This window comes from Vulpes vulpes, chromosome 3 (genome assembly GCF_048418805.1).
Source record: "Vulpes vulpes isolate BD-2025 chromosome 3, VulVul3, whole genome shotgun sequence".
Taxonomy (NCBI): Eukaryota; Metazoa; Chordata; class Mammalia; order Carnivora; family Canidae; genus Vulpes; species Vulpes vulpes.
The window spans coordinates 15,589,958-15,607,220 of NC_132782.1; positions in this window are offsets into that span (position 1 = coordinate 15,589,958).

Here is a 17,263-nt window from a genome sequence, read left to right on the forward strand (position 1 = left end):
TGGGTGAACAGGAAAGGAAAGAAGAGATACAAGAGAAGGTGGGCAATTGGAAGACTGGTGTTCTCAATCTGCTGGAAGGAAAAGAAGGAAACTGTTATGAGCATAGACTTTTCTTCTGCTTACTTTGGGCTAAATTTTCTCTTCTTCCAGTTTCTGAAGATAGAAACTTAGATTATTAATTTTAGATCTTTCTTCTTTTCTTTTCTTTTTTTAAAGATTTATTTATTTATTTTAGAGAGAGAGAGCAAGCACAGTGAGGGAGAGAGAGAATCTCAAGCCACTTCCCCAATGAGTATGGAACCCAATGTGAGGCTCGATCTCATGACCCTGAGATCATGACCTGAGCTGAAACCAAGAGTCAGTCACTTTAACCACTTGTGTCACCCGGGTGCCCAGAGAACTTTCTTTTTTTCTAAGAGATGCATCCAATGCTATAAATTTCCCTCTAGGCACTACTTACACTGCATCTCACAAATTTTGATAAGTTGTGTTTTCATTTTCAAAATATTTTAAAATTTCTCTTGAGATTTCTTTGACCCATGTGTGATTTAGAAGTGTTTTCTTCAATCTCCAATTATTTTGGAGTTTTCCAGTTATCTTTGTGTTATTGATTTCTGGCCTAATTCCCTGTGGTCTGAGAGCAAACATTGTATGATTTCTGTTCTTCTAAATTTGTGAAGGTGTGTTTTATAGCCCAGAATGTGGATTTTCCTGGTGACTGTTTCTTGTGAGCTTGAGAAAACTGTGTATTCTGATGTTGGATGAAGTACACTGTGTGTGTGTCAATTACATTACCCACTTGATTGATAGTTGCTCAGTTCGGCTGTGTTCTTACTGATTTTCTGCCTGCTGGATCTACAATTTCTGAAAGGGGGGTGTTGAAGTCTCCAACCATGATTGTGGATTCACCCGTTTTTCCTAGCAGTTCTATCAGTTTTGCCTCACATAATTTGATAGTCTCTTGTGAGGCACATACAGAATTGTGATGGCTTGTTTGCAAATTCACCCCTTTATCACCATCGAGTGCTCTTACTTATCCCTGATAACTTTCCTCAGTTCAAAGTCTGCTTTGTCTGAAATGAACTACTCCTGTTTTCTTCTGATTAGTGTTAGCACGGTATATTTTCTCCATCCATTTACTTCAATCTAGAGGTGCTTTTATATTTCAAGAGGGTGTCTTACAGACAACATCATGTTTTTTGATCCACTCAGATAATCTCTCATTTAATTGCTGCATTTAGATCATTGATATTTAAAGTGATTATTGATATAGCTGGGTTAATAGCTACCATATGTCTTTTTATTTTAATTTTTATTTATTTATTCATGAGAGACACAGGGAGAGAGAGAGAGGCAGAGACCCAGGCAGAGGGAGAAGCAGGCTCCATGCAGGGAGCCCGACGTGGGACTTGATCCCAGATCTCCAGGATCAGGCTCTGGGCCGAAGGCGGTGCTAAACCGCTGAGCCACCGGGGCTACCCAATAGCTACCATATTTCTTACTGTTTTCTATTGGTTGGACTTGATCTTTGTTCCTATTTTTGTCTTCTATTTTTTCCTTGTCTTTTTTTTTTTTGGTTTTAATTAAACATTATATATAATTCCATTTTCTCTCCTTTCTTAGCATACAGTTCTTCTCCTCTCCTTCTCCTCTTCCTCTTTTTCTTACTTTTTAAAATGATTGTCCCAGAGTTTGTGATATACATTTACAATAAATTCAAGTCCACTTTCAAATAACACTATACCACTTCATGGATGGTGTGAGTAACTTATAATAGCAAAATAACCCTAATTCCTTCTTCCCATCCTTTAGACCATTGTTGTCTTTCATTTCACTTAGATATAAATATACAAAAACATATATAGGTATGTATACACACACAAAATATATATACAAGAATACATAATCCAACTATTGTTGCTATTATTATTTTGAAGAAATTGTTATCTGTTAGATCAATTAAGAAAAATTTAAAGAAAATTTTAAAGATTTTATTTCTTTATTTGAGAGAGACAGAGATAGTAAGAGATAACGCAACAGGGGGAGTGGCAGAGGGAGAGGGAGAAGCAGACTTCCCTCTAAGCAGGGAGCCCCATGTGGGACTCAATCCCAGGACCCCAGGATCATGACCTGAGCTAAAGGCAGACACTCAACCACTGAGCCACCCAGGTGCCCCCAGATGTAATTCTTACCTTTCTTCCTCTTTAGGTAGCTCTTTCCTCTCTGGGTTTTTGCTTTATCTTTGATTTTCTGTAGTTTGAGGATGATGTGCTTCGGTGTATTTATTATTGTTAGTTTTCCTGCTTGGTGTTCTTAAGCTTATTGGATCTATGGTTTGGTGTCTGATACTTATTTGGAAAAATTCTCAGTCGTTATTGATTCAAATATTTCTTCTTTTACATTGTCTTTCTTCTCTTTCTTATATTCCCATTATGTGTATGTTTCACCTTTTGTAGTTGTCCTACAGCTCTTGGATATTTTGTTCTGCTTTATTTTTTTTTTTCAGTCGTTGTTCTTTTCGCTTTTCAGTGTTTGAGGTTTCTATCGAGATATTCTTTAGCTCTGAGATTTCCTTCACCTGTGTCCAGTCTACTAGTAACCCCATCAAGGGCATTCTTTTATTTCTGTTAAGAGTTTCTGATCTCTAGCATTTCTTTCTGGTGCTTTCTTAGGATTTCTATCTCTCTGCTTACTTTGCCCATCTGATTTCCCATGCTGTCTACTTATTCCATTAAAGCTCTTAGCATATTAATCATAGTTACTTTAAATTCCTGATCTGATAATTGCAACATCCCTGCCATACCTGGTTCTGATGCTTGCTGTGTCTTTTCATATTGTGTTCTTACCTCTCGGTTTTAATTTTTTTCTTGATAGCCAGACATGATGTACCAGGAAAAAGAAGCTGCTGTAAATAGGTCTTTAGTAACATGATGATACGGTGTTGGGCGAGGGTAAGTGTTCTATAGTTTTATGATTAGGACTCAGTCTTTTGAGCCTGTGCCTCTGGGTTATGAACTTCAGAGGCATTTCTCAATATTTTTCTCCCTCTTATCTGGGACAAAATGGCTAGAGCTGGTATTTCCCTTCCCCAGGTCAATGAGGCTCAAAAGTTACCCCAGCAGGTTCAGCTCTGCTTAACTGGTTTCCCCTGAGGGCAGGCCTTGATAAGAAGAACACTGTGCTCTGGTGCATTTCAAAATGGCATCTTTTCCCTTCCTGCTGCCAGAAACGTGAGGGATTTTTCTTTGATACTGTGGGCACCTGATCAAGCTTCTGGAAGTAAGTCTCATAATATTGTGGGCTCCCCTCAGGCCCAGGTTCTCCTGGAGTTTTTAACTCTCAGACTTGTCCACACTGAGCCTCCAGCAAATTGTCAATTCTAGTTCAGGTTTTCTACCCCAGCACTGGTTCCCATTCGTTTTTCTCCTCCTGAGTCTCTGCTTTAGTCAGCTGCTCCTCCCTACAGCTGCCTGTCTGTCCAGTCTTGGGGGGCACTGGTTTGCCTTGTGTCCTCCCCTCTCTTATGGATCCAAGAAGAGTTGTTGATATTTCAGTCCGTTCAGCTTTTTACTTGTTATTGATGGAGTGATGACTTTCAAGCTTCTCTATGGAAAGGAAAAGCAGAAGTCCCAGGGCATAGACTTTAAAAATCAGATAATCTTCTAATTAGTTATTGGATAATGGGTAAGCTGTTTAATCTCTCTGGTCTCAGTTTTCTCATCTATAAAATGGGTTATAAAGGCACTGACTTCTATGCTCTTTGGGAGGATTAAGTAAATTAGAATGGAGATTGCTGTGATGTTTTAGATGCTGCAAATATCTTCCCATATTTGGTTATCTGTGTGAACTTTGAATTCTGCCTAGACTGTTATTTATGGAAGAAAAATGTTTAATGTTTGATGTCAAATTGTTTACTTTGCACTTTGGGGAGGACTTGTTTAAATCAGTAAAGAGTATTTGGAGACCTAGATGAAAGATGAGCAAAGGATATGAACAGACAATTCACTGATCCAGTAATCTCAATGACTAGTATATCTATGAAAGAAACTCTAGGGACACCTGGGTGGCTCAGTGGTTGAGCATCTGCCTTCAGCTCAGGTCCTGATCCCAGCATCCTGGGATCAAGTCCCACATCAGGCTCCTCTAGGGGAGACTGCTTATCCCTCTATGTCTTTATTATTTATGTCTTTATTTATTAGCCTCTCTTTGTCTCTCATGAATAAATAAAATAAATCTTAAAAGAGAGAAAAAAGAAAAAGAAAGAAAGAAAGAAAGCAAGCAAGCAGAAAGAAATGCTCTAACAATCAGGGAAATACAAATTAAGAGCACAATGAGGGATCCCTGGGTGGCGCAGCAGTTTGGCGCCTGCCTTTGGCCCAGGGTGCGATCCTGGAGACCCGGGATCGAGTCCTGCGTCGGGCTCCCTGCGTGGAGACTGCTTCTCCCTCTGCCTGTGTCTCTGCCTCTCTCTCTCTCTCTCTGTGTGACTATCATGAATAAATAAATAAAATCTTTAAAAAAAAATAAGAGCATAATGAGATACTATTCTAGAAAGCTGCATTTTGGCAGTACCTAGCTAAGATAAATGTGCATACTTGTTGATCCAGCTATCCCAACCCTGGATATATATTCCAGAGAAACATTCTGCACAGGAGATGGATAGGAGGTATGCAGTGTTTTTTTATTGTTCATCACCGAAGAAAAAGATGGATAAAAAGTAGAAGATATACATTGAATAAACTCTGCAACAGTTAGAAATAATGAACTAGATGTCCACACAGCATGACAGAGAATTGTTCAAAACCATGGTGTCAGGTGGAAAAAGAAGAATAAAATCTATGGCATAAATAATTTGTATAAATTAAAATTTTATACAGGTAAAAAACTATATAATTTTCCGGCTTTATTGAAGTATAATTAACAAATAAAAGTTGTATATATTTAGATGTACAATGTGATGTTTTGATACACATATAGATTGGGAAATGATTACCACAATCAAGCTAGTTAACATAGTCATCACCTCACGTGTGTGTGTGTGTGGTGAGGACATTTAAGATCTACTCTCAACAAAGTTTGAGTATACAATTCAGTATTACTAACTATAATCATCCTGCTGTCCATTAGAGCTCTAGAGTTTATTCATCCTGTATAACTGGAACTTTCTACCATTTATAATTTTAAAGAATACATTAACAACCAAGATAATCACAAGGGCATTCTCTAGTTACCTATGTCTGGGCTAGGGGGAGGACAGAGAGGGAAATAGAGGAATTACAGTTGCTGAAAACAAACAAAAGATGGGACTTGTGTAGATGGAGAGTTATCCCAACTCTCTGGCCCTAAGACCACCCATCCCCCAAATAAAAGCTTTGTAAGGAAGATTGGTGTTAGCCATTGTAACAACACTTACTGTCATTGATAGGTAATAATGTGAGGAAAATTTAGATGAGGATGATGCAAATTTTATGAAACAAAAATATTTTATAGGGATCTAATCATCCTTGTAAATTAGGTGAAGTTAAGCATTTCTTGAATCATTTGCCTAATGTTTAATCAGTTAATGGCAAATACAAACTACAATTTCAAAATGCAGTTTTATAAATGTTTCAAGACATGATAGCACTCTATATTTTCCTTTTATGTTTATCATTATTTAAAAATTTGTTATGGAGAACATATAAAAGTATACAATTCATAGTTGTATATTCTAGCGAATGGTCACAAAGTAAATATATCACCCAAGGCAAGAAATGCAATAGTACCAGAGAAACCAGAAATCCGTTTCCCAACCCCAAATACTACATCCTTTCTCCTCCCCAGTGACATTTCTGTCTTCTAGCACCATAGCTTACTTTTGCCTCTTTTTGAACTTCAGTTTAACACTTTTAAATGCCTTAGTACAGGAGCACCTGGGTGGCTCAGTTGGTTAAGTGTCTGCTGTCAGCTCAGGTCATGATCCCAGGGTCCTGGGATTGAGCCCGACATCTGGCTCCCTGCTCTGTGGAGAGCTTGTTTCTTCCTCTCCCTTTGCCCCTCTCCCCTACTTGTTCTCTATCTCATATAAATAGATAAAATCTTTTTTAAAAATTGAAAAAAATACCTTAGCACAGCAGGAATTTGAAAAACAATCTAAGGCTAAATATTAAGTTTATACCCAAAACTTCATTTTATTAGTGGCATTTAAAATTTTTTGAATTTTTTTTGAATTTTTATTTATTTATTCATGAGCGATAGAGAGGGAGAGACACAGGCAGAGTTGGAGAAGCAGGCTCCATGCAGGGAGCCCGTGGGACTCGATCCCGGGTCTCCAGGATCACACCCCGAGCTGCAGGTGGCGCTAAATCGCTGCACCACCGGGGCTGCCCCTTGAATTTCAAACTATTCATTACTAATGTATAGAAACCATTTTTATGTGTTGGCTTTGTATCTTAAGACCTTATCAAACTCACTTATTAGTTCTAGGAGCTTTTTGTAGCTTTCTCAGGATCTTCCATGAGGACAATCATGTCATCTATGAATGGGGATAGTTTTTTCCTTTCTCATTTATATGCCTTTTATTACTTTTTATTGCCTCATTGCACTCACTAGGATGTCAAGTATGGTATTGAATAGCAGTCATAAGAGCAGAAGTCTTTCCCTTGTTCTCAATCTTGAGAGTAATTAGTCTTTTCACCTACTAAGTATGATGCTAGCCATAGCCTTTTTGTAGATGTCCTTTAATAGAAGTTCCTTTCTCTTTCTAATTTGCTGAAAGTCTTAACTGTGAATAGATGTTAAATTTTATCTCATTCTTTTTTTCCATCAGTTGTTACCATCTTCAGATTGTTGATAGGATGGAATACATGGAGTTTTGATTATTGAAACCAGCCTTACATTCCGAGCATAAACCCTATTTCGTGATGGTGTACTATTATTTTAAAATATATTGCTGGATTCAATTAACTAATATTTCATTGAAGATTTTTGTATCTATGTTTATGAGAGATATCAGTCCGCAGTTTTCTTGGACTGTCTTTGTCAAGTTTTGGTATCAAGATAGTGCTGGCCTTATAAAATGAGTTGGGAAGTATTCCTTCCTCTTCTGTTTTGTGGAAGACATTTTGCAGAATTTGTGTTATTTCTTTAAACACTAGATGGAATCAAGCAGTGATACAATCTAGGCCTGGAAATTCCCTTTTCAGAAAGATTTTGACTACGGATTTAATTTGTTTAATAGTTTTAAGACTACATAGATTACTTATTTCATGTAGGGTGAGTTTTGGTAGTCTGAGGTTTTTACAGAATTACTTCATTTTGTCCAGTTTTTAAATGTATGAGCATTGAGATGTTCATAGTGCTCACTTACCCTATTAATGCATATTTAATCTATAGTGATGCCCTCATTCCTGATCTTGGGAATTTGTGTCTTTGATCATTTTTCTTTTCAGACTTCTAAGATGTTTATCAATTTTATTATTTTTTCCAAAGAACCAGCTTTTGGTTGTATTTTTTTCCCACTTATGGTTTCATTAATTCCCACTCTGATCTTTATTATTTCCTTCCTTCTGCTTCCTTTAGGTTTATTTTTCCCTTCTCTTTTTTGTTTATTAAGGTGGAAACTTAAATAATTGGTTTGAGATCTTTTTCCTTTCTAATATAACCATTTAATGTTTGGAGAGTTTCCTGGTTTTTCTTTTAGTTATTGACTTCTCGTTTAATTCCATTATGGTCAAAGAACATATATTGTATGACTCAAATTCTTTTAAATTTGTTAAAGTTTATTTTATGACCAAAGATATGGTCTGTCTTGGTGAATGTTCTTTGTGTACTTGAAAGGAATACATATTCTGCTCTTGTTGGATGGAATATTTTATGAGTGTCATTTAGATTAAGTTGGCTAATGGTGATTGTTCAAATCAGCAATTATATAATCTTGCTGATTTTCTGTGTTCTGTTTCAATCAATAACTGAGTGAAGAATGTGAAGTCTTCAACTATAATTGTGAATTCACATATTTCTCCTTTTAGTTCTGTTAGTTTTTGCTTCATGTTTGAAGCTCTGCTGTTTGATGCATACATATTTAGAATTGTTATGACTTTTTGGTGAAATGATCATCATATTTTAATAGAATTACCCTCTTTATGCCTAATCACTTTCTTTGTTCTGAAGTCTACTTTGTCTGTAATTAACATAGCCACTAACTTTTTTCCTGTTTTGAAAATGTGTGCATGGTACCTTTATTCAATTTTTTGCTTTAGATTTATCTATATCATTACATTTGAAAAAAGTTTCTTGGGTATAGTATATAATTGGAGCATTAAAAAAAAATCATTCTGGGGCACCTGGCCCTCTGAGTCCGAAGAGCATGAGATTCTCAATCTCGGGGTCATGAATTCAAGCTCCACATTGGGGATAAAAATTACTTAAATAAAATTTAAAGAAATATTCTGATATCTATATTTAAACCATTTACATTTAATGTATTTATTTATATGTTTAGATTTAAGTCTATAATCTTAGTGCTTGTTTTCTGCTTGTAAGTCTATGTTTCTGTTTTCAGCTTTGTGAGATCCTGAGCAGAAAGCCTAGAAACTCTTTTCTAGGTTTCCTAGGTTTCTGACTTACAGAACTATGAGATAATAAATTTGCGTGCTTTTAAGCTGCTAATTTTGTAGTAATTTGTCATGTAGCAATAGAAAATGAATATAGGTCTTTTGCCACATAGAATCAGTGTTAGCCTGTATGACCAATAGAATATAGAGGAAATGACAGTGTATTACTTTGAAGTCAACCTCATAACAGCTCTGTGAAGAGGAATGGAAAAAGCTAAGCCCTCCTGCCAACAGCCAGGATCATTTTCTAGTCATATGAGTGAGCCACCTTAGAAGTGGATCCTCTAAACCCAAACAAATCTTCAGATGTCCCGTAGCTCCAGCTGACATCTGATCACAACTTAAAGAGAAATCCTTAGCTCAAATCATTTAGCCAAGCAACTCCTGAATTCCTGACCACAGAAACAGTAAGAGATAATAATAAATGATTATTGTTTAAGCCACTAAATTTTAGGTCACCTTTTAATGCAGCATTAAATAACTAATATATGGCCTATTGTTTGCTAGGCCACTGTTCTACATGATAGGAATATAGCAATGAATAAAGCCAAGTGCCTTCTATCATGGAGTTTATATTCTACTTTAAAGGAAGAGATGGAAAATATAAATAGATGAACCTATGTTTTGTCAGGTTTTAGTAAGTGATGGCAGAAAAATAAAGCAGAGTGAAAAGATTGGAAGTAATGGAGAGGTTTCCGTAAGATGGTCAGGAACACCTCTTTGATAAGTAGAAACTTGAAAGTGACCTGAAGTGAAAGATCAAGCTACACAGATATTTGGGGGGCAGAACATTCTAACAGATGGAGCTTCAAACATAAAGACCATGAGGTGAGAGTGTCCATAGGGAGTATGAGGAAATTGCCAAATATGTGAAGAGTTCTGCTTCTAGTTTTAATTGATACATTTCTAGAATGTTTGGAATGAGAGTTGCCAGATTAAATACCTGATTCCCTGTTAAATTTGAATTTCAGATAAATAATAATTTTTGTTTTATGTATAAGCATGTCCCAAATATTACATAGATATATTTACTAGAAGGTATTAATTATTTATCTGAAATTCAAATTTAACTAGACATATCTTGAATTTTTATTTGCTGTCTCTGGGAGTATTATATAGAGCAAAGGAAAATCTGAAGACAAGCAGCTAAAATGATTACAAGGATGGAAAACACATCTCTTTGGAGGAATGATGAAGGAGTTCCTATGTATATTCTGTAACAGGGAAGGCTAAGAGGATGCTCTCATCCCTACCCCTAAATTAGGGCATATATCAGGCTGGCTGCTCAGCAGGGAGTCTGCTTCTCCCTCTCCCTGTGCCACTCTCCCTGCTCATTCTCTCTCTCTTACTGTCTCTCAAATAAATAAAATACGTAAAAAAAAAAAAATAGGGCACACAGTAGAATAGAAAATGCACAGGATGGGGTACTAGTATAGTTAACTACCTTCTGGATAGCTCCTTTCAGATGTTTTGAAGGTACTGGAAACTAAAACCTACTAAATCTATGTATGTCTTTGGACAAGCATCTTCATAGGTCCAGTAAAACCATAGTGCTGGGTTTTACTGAGCTGGGTGGTTCAGTGGTTGAGTGTCTGCCTTTGGCTCAGGGCATGATCCCAGATTCCCACATCGGGCTCCCTGTGGGGAGCCTGCTTCTCCCTCTGCCTATGTCTCTGCCTTCTTTCTGTGTCTCTCAGGAATAGATAAATAAAATCTTAAAAAAAAACAAACATAGTGCCAGATAATATCTGCAATCCCTTTGTCTCCAATGCTTTGAGACTCAATGAATGGATAGAAATTGCACAATAAGTTGTTTTTTTCCATCTCCACAGAGAATAGCGCAAAGTTGATGAGTCTTGCAATGAGAGAATTGATTAAACGTAAGGAAGAATTTCTTAACTGAGAGACAATTAATCACTGGAATGGCTTTTAAGGGAGGCTATGGAGTCTTGCTCCCAAGTGATCTTCAGGAGGAGGTAGCAGCTGTTATGGGCAACACAGACTCACAGAACACCATCTTGGAATGGGATGACTCAACCCGCTGGCCTCTTGAGGTCCAGATCTTGAGGGGATGATTCCTTTTTGGTCTAGAGAAGTAGAGGGAAATGACCCTTGATTACTCTTAGGAGTTGTACTGCTTCTCTAAGACTCATGATGTTATGTAGCCCTCAAACAGGCTTTCAAAAGTGTCCTTTAAAAAAATATATTTAAATTCAATATAGCAGCATACAACACCCAGTGCTCATCCCATCAGGTGCCCTCCTTAATGCCTGTCATCTAATTATCCCATCCCCCCAACCACTTCCCCTTGTGCAACCCTTTATTTGTTTCCTAGAGTTAGGAGTCTCTTATGGTTTGTCTTCCTCTCTAATTTTCCCCACTCAGTTTCCTTCCTTTCCCTGATAGTAACTTTCACTATTTCTCTTATATAGAAAATATGCATTTTGATAAGTTCTCCAACTGGTCCATATGCATACTGCAATTTGAGAACCATAGGCATTTAGAAATGAGGAGCTTTCTTGTTTTACTATGAATGGGCCTTTGAGACATATATAGTTTTGCATGTGGTGACTGAGATCCCTGCCTAAGCTTACTTCTGGAGGGGAAATATATATGCTAAGAATGGAACGAGAGAATGGAGATGCTGAATGATTTAAAGAGGATTTTGGTCAGGACATTCTAGGCCAAGGGGAAGCATAGATGAGAGGGAATGAAACAGGAGTTTACTTAATCTTAACTTTCGCCAGGCACTCTCATTACAATAAAAAACTATGTCTTGAAACTATTTTTGTCCCTCTTTGTTTTATCTTCTTGAAATTTTCTATCCAATCTTTTAAAAAATTTTTTTGAATAGTACCTTTTTTTAAACCAAAGAGAAGGGTTTTTTTTTTTTTTTTTTTCCTCCATTCTATAATCAGAACAGATTGAGGACCCAGAATATCCCAAGGAGCCATGGGACGGACAACCATCTCTTCTTAAATTTTTTGGAAAGAACCAATGGAGCTGGTAAAAATACAATAGAGGAAAGATCTCAGGGTCACCTAGGAGGCAATTCAATGCAATTTAATATTATAAAAAGAATCCAAAGGCATACAGCATTCCCAAGTTCCACTTTGACCCTGTATTTTTAAGAGTTGTTGCAAAAGTCCTTGGTGAGGAAGAACTAGGAAGGAAAGACCCAAATGTAGAACATTCCAGATTTCCTCTCCATGCCAGTTTACTGTTTAAGCAATCTCAATGAGGCAGTTAAGCCCAAATGGAGTAAATTCATCTTTTAGCCCACATCCACAAAACTTGCCCCAGAGTGGGCTGCAGCTAGTCTTTGCCTATAGTGACTCCAAACTGATTCTAAACATTTCTTCCAATAGATTTACACAAAATAAATTTTTCCCTTGGCAGAGCAGCTTGGTTTGATTTGGGTTATTTGACTACAAAAGCCCAGAGGCCAAGCATTTATTTAGAAATATTAGGATCAGCAGCACAAATGAGCTTTTTTTGTGAAAAGTTAAAGATTTCTCATTTAGGGAGGGAGTTCACAAAAGACCCCATTAGCCAAGCCTCACCAGTAATTAGTCTGATTTCTCAGGCAAGAGGCAGGCTAATTGTCTGCCATCCATTCCAGAGGCCTAGAGACACTTTAAAACCTACCGCCCATTGAAAAATATCTTTGGAGAACTTCCTGCTGCGTCTAAAGTTTTTTCTATTAACTAAATGTTCAAACTGAGATCAATATATGAAAATATTAACAAAATGGCTGATTATAAAGTATCTTTTCAGAGGGCAGATCGGCGGGCCTGTTATGACACTCAACTATAGAGAAGTAGGAAGGGGCTCCTACTTGGTAAACGATACTGTGTAACAAATGTCATTATCCAAATTTAATACAAGAGGAAACTGACGCTCAAAGGAGATAGATAACTTTCCTGAAGTCACACGATGAGTTCGTGGCAGCGCCAGGATTCAGTGAACCCAAGGGAGCATGGTTTCCACAGCCCAGCTTAGGGTCAGCAGCAAAGCAGCATGGACCCAGGGGTGTTGAGGCTGGCTCTTTGCCAGCTCTCTACAGACTTGCAGGATGGTCTAGTCATCACGTGATCTCTCAGGGACGGAGGCCGTTAGTCGGGTGGGTGTACCCGATAAGGCCAGTGTGGAAGCCAGTGTAGATGGGCCGGCTTGGGTCTAACATGGCTCAACTGAGAATCTGGACTCATCTCCACAGTGGCCCCTCTGGGTTGTATGTGCGGAAGCACAGGGCATGTGGACTCAGAACAGAGTCCTTGGGGGGAAGAGGCTACATTTAAACTCCATGCAGGAAGCTGCAGCAGCACTGGTGCCGGACACTTCAGAAACGCCCAGAGATTTCTCTCCAAGTATATGACGTGAGACATTGGCAGCTCTGGTGTAGACAGCTCACTCACTCGCTACCCCCAAAACTTTCTTCCTGATGCATTCAGGGGTCCCCAGGCTGCAGCACAGCATGTTAGGCAGACAGCACTGACCTCACGGCCACCCTCTCTTCTCCTGACACCAGGGGGTGGCACCGTCAGCCTTGGGTGGCCTGCTTGACTTCTGCTCTTGCTCCTCCATCGCAGTGCCTAATGACCTCTGTACTTCCTCTCACGCTGCACCCCAATGCTGGGGTGAGGTGAATCCCCTTCGCCTTCTCTTGTATTCCCAAAGCTCCAGCAGACCTCCCATTTCTTAAAGAATTTTCATGGGCTGTGCTCTCCGTCGGTACCCCCTTCAGTCTCATGGGCTACAGAACCCCACAGAAATGGGTCCTCGGTGGGCCTCTCCTGCTGGCCCCTCAAAAACACCCAGATGTGTCTGAATATGTAGTAGAGTATGAGGCAAGTGTGTGCGTTTTAGACGATGGGGTATCTAAGACTTCATTATTAAAACGCTGATTCTAAGGCCTTAGCCCCAGACGCTCTGATTTGGTGGGTCTGGTGAGCTTGGGCCTGGAGGCTGCATTTTCAATATGCTGCTCAGGGACTCGGGCACAGGAGGTGTTTGAGCTGCAGCTCTGCCCCGGGTCGGGGTCGGCTGTCCGCGTCCTTCTGTCCGGCTGGGTGCCCAGCTCCTGGTGGGCAGGGTGATGGCTCGTTCTTCTCCACAGCTGGGTGTCTGTCCCAGTGCCGGCACACAGGGGACACCAGTAAAGGTCTGCGGCGGGGGTGGGTGGAGGTACTGTGTGAGGGGGCCAATCCGGGTTCCAGAACTGTCCGCGGCATCCTCCTGTCCTTGGTGCCCTGCGGTGGCGGCAGGCCTCCCCGGTTCCCACGTGCTGAGGGCAGGGGTTAGACGGCAGGGAAGAGAACTTCAGGAACGGAACTAGCGCCCAGGAGGCAAAGCCGTCGGGGCACAGGCATTTAGGGCCCAGACCAGAATCCGCGTCGGCTCGAGGAAGTGTGTCTGGAATTTCGACGGAGAGGGCGTCAGGCAACCCCAAAGACCCGGCAGCACGCGGCTGCGCGATGGCCGCACGGCAGGAGGAGGGGCGTCGCCCTCAGCCCCCCCCCCCCCCCCCCCCCCCGCCTCTTCACGCCTTCAGGGGCTCCTGGCGGGCCTTCATCATTCAAGGGCACACTCTAGATTCTTCCCGGTACTTGTCGGACGCCGAGATGTTTGTCCCAAGTGGAGGGATCGGTAATTCTCATACAGAGATTCGGCCTTGCTGCTAAAACTGTCCAATTCGCCCTGCTCCGTGACGCAGCAGAGCTCCTGCGTGTGCGTGTGCGTGTGCACGTGCGTGTGCGTGCGTGTGCGTGCCTGTGCGTGCGTGTGCGTGCGTGTGCGTGCGTGTGCGTGCGTGTGCGTGCGTGTGCGTGCGTGTGCGTGCGTGTGCGTGTCCTGCCCTTACCACACAGGGGAGGAAGGCCTGAAGGGGCCGTGGCTCCCGTCGGGGACGCTCCCTGGAGCAAGCAGGCCTAGTGCAGGTCTCGCGCTCAGCCTTCCTCCCATGGAGGAAACCCTCTGGCGGGCAGAAGCCGGCTGCCCTCCCGCCCGGCCAGGATGCCCGGATGCCCCGCTGCCCCGCCCGGATGCCCCACCCGGATGCCCCACTCTGGCTCCCAGACCCTTGGGACCGAGGCGGCGCCCGGCGCAGCCCAGCGGGCTCCTGGCTCCCCGCGGTTGCAGGGCCCTCCCCGGCCTGCGCGCCCCCCGCCACGCACCTGATCGTCCTCTTCCCGACGGCCCTGCCCCCCGCAGCGAGGGACACCAGCCTCCGGAACTGAGCAACCGCCGGTGGTTGCGGCTGACAGTGGCGGGGACCCCTTGGCCCCGGGGCCACTGACCCCGCGCCCTGCTCAGTGTCTCTGGAGCTGGCCCCAGCGGGGGCTTGTTGACCGGCGGCCACCGCAGCACACTGGTTGGTTTTCCCGAGCGGCCTTGCGAGGGGGTGGCGGCTGCCGGTCGGGGCCCTCGGAGGCCGCCCCGCAGGACGCCCGCCCAGACTTGGGGGACAGCGCGAACTGCACCACGGCTGCGGGGCCCTGGCTGCGAGGCTTCCCGCAGCTGCCGCCCCCCGCCCCCCGCCCGTCCGGAAGGGTCAGGGACTGCGTGGGAACTGCAAAAACTGCAGCTGTGTTTTTGAACATTTTGTTTGGGGACAATTGAAACTTAGGAAAAAGTCGCAAAGATAAAAACAGTACGGGACGGACGCCGGGGTGGCCCAGCGGCTGAGCGTCTGCCTTCGGCCCAGGGCGTGATCCCGGGTCCCGGGATCGAGTCCCGCACTGGCTCCCGCAGGGAGCCCGCCGCTCCCTCTGCCTGGGTCTCTGTGTGTCTCATGACTAAATACATAAAGTCTTTCAAAAGTACAGGAGCACCTACCTGGCCTTCGTCTAACCCCACTTGCTTTATTGTTTGCATGTTTCTCCTCCACTCCATATATATGTACATTGATGTAAAATGGTTCAGAGAAGATGTCATATATAACATGTATCTGTACTGATTTATGTCTCTAGCTGCGCACAGCAATATATGTACAACGTAGTTTTTTCCCGAACCATGTAAAAGTAAGGTCCATAATTCATGGACTCCTGAACATGCTGCTGTCTTCTGTGAATAGGGGCATCCTCTTACATAACCACAGGGCTGACCTAGTGCTTTTATCTGCTCCACCCGCCACATGCCAGTGTTGGTAATCGACCAGTCCATGTCCTTTTCGGCACCTGGCTCCAGGCTGAGGGCTCACGTTTGGCTGGCATGTCTTTTTAGCCTCCTGTAATCTGGCTTGTATGAGGTCCATCCCCTGTGTCTCCCTCACACCATTTTTTTCCCCTCACAAATTTGTGTGTCATCCTTGTGCAGGGGCTTTATTCCAACTTGGGTCTATCTGCTGCCCAAGAGAGTAGCACGTGCCATTTTGTTTTACAGCACGTTCCTCATTGTGTGTTTGGTGTTTCCTCGTGGTGAGATTGGCTGTATAATCTCAGCCAGAATGCTGGCCAGCTGAGATGTGTCCTATCCCCCACACCTGGAGCCCCGTGATGTCATCTGTCCCACGTAGATGATAGTTTGGACCCTCCAGTCACTGGGTATAATGTCTTCATTGTCTGCTTGCTGGTTTTCTTCCCTCCCTTGACGCTAGTAAGCAATATGTGGGGAGTCACTGCCACACACGGAGTTGGTGAGTAAGCGTGAGGTTTGGAGGGGGTGAGGTGCGGAGCCGACGGCCAAGAAAGAATTCTTGAGACGTCTTTGGTGCAAAAAGGTGGTTTTTATTAAAGCACAGGGACAGGACCCGTGGACAGGAAGAGCTGCTGGACCTGAGGGGTGGCTGGTTACATACCTGGGAAGCAGGGAGGTAAGAAAAAGGGAGGTTTTCAACAGAACTTTTTAAAAAAATATTTTATTTATTTATTCATAAGAGACACACAGAGAGAGAGGCAGAGACACAGGCAGAGGGAGAAGCAGGCTCCATGCAGGGAGCCCAATATGGGACTCGATCCCTGGTCTCCAGGATCATGCCCTGGGCTGCAGGCGGATGCTTCAACTGCTGAGCCACCTGGGCCGCCATAAATATTTTATTTTTAAGTAATATCTATACCCAACATGGGGCTCAAACTCACAACCCTGACATCAAGAGTTGTGTGCTCTACTGACTGAGTCAGCCAGGTGCCCCTCAATCAATGAATATTTCTTGAGTAGCTACTATGTACCTAGAGACACAGGACACTGAGCTGGAGATGGGGAGGGGGAAAACTTCCTAATAATAAAAGGATAAACAATTCTATCCTCATTGGGTGAATAGATGAATTCTTTACTTTTCCTACCACTAAGAAAATACATAGCCTCTAATGATGTTTAGAACTATAGGATCTAAGGGCACCTGGGTGGCTCAGTCGGTTAAACATTTGCCTTTGGGGGCAGCCTGGGTGGCTCAGCAGCTTAGTGCCACCTTCAGCCCAGGGCGTGATCCTGGAGTCCTGGGATCGAGTCCCACATCGGGCTCCCTACATGGAGCCTGCTTCTCCCCCTGCCTGTGTCTCTGCCTCTCACACTCTCTCTCTGTGTGTGTGTGTGTGTGTGTGTGTGTGTGTGTGTGTGTGTCTCATGAATAAATAAATAAAATCTTAAAAAACCGTCTGCCTTTGGCTCAGGTTGTGATCCTGGGGTCCTGGGATTGAGGCCCGAATCCAGCTCCCTGCTCATCGAGGAGA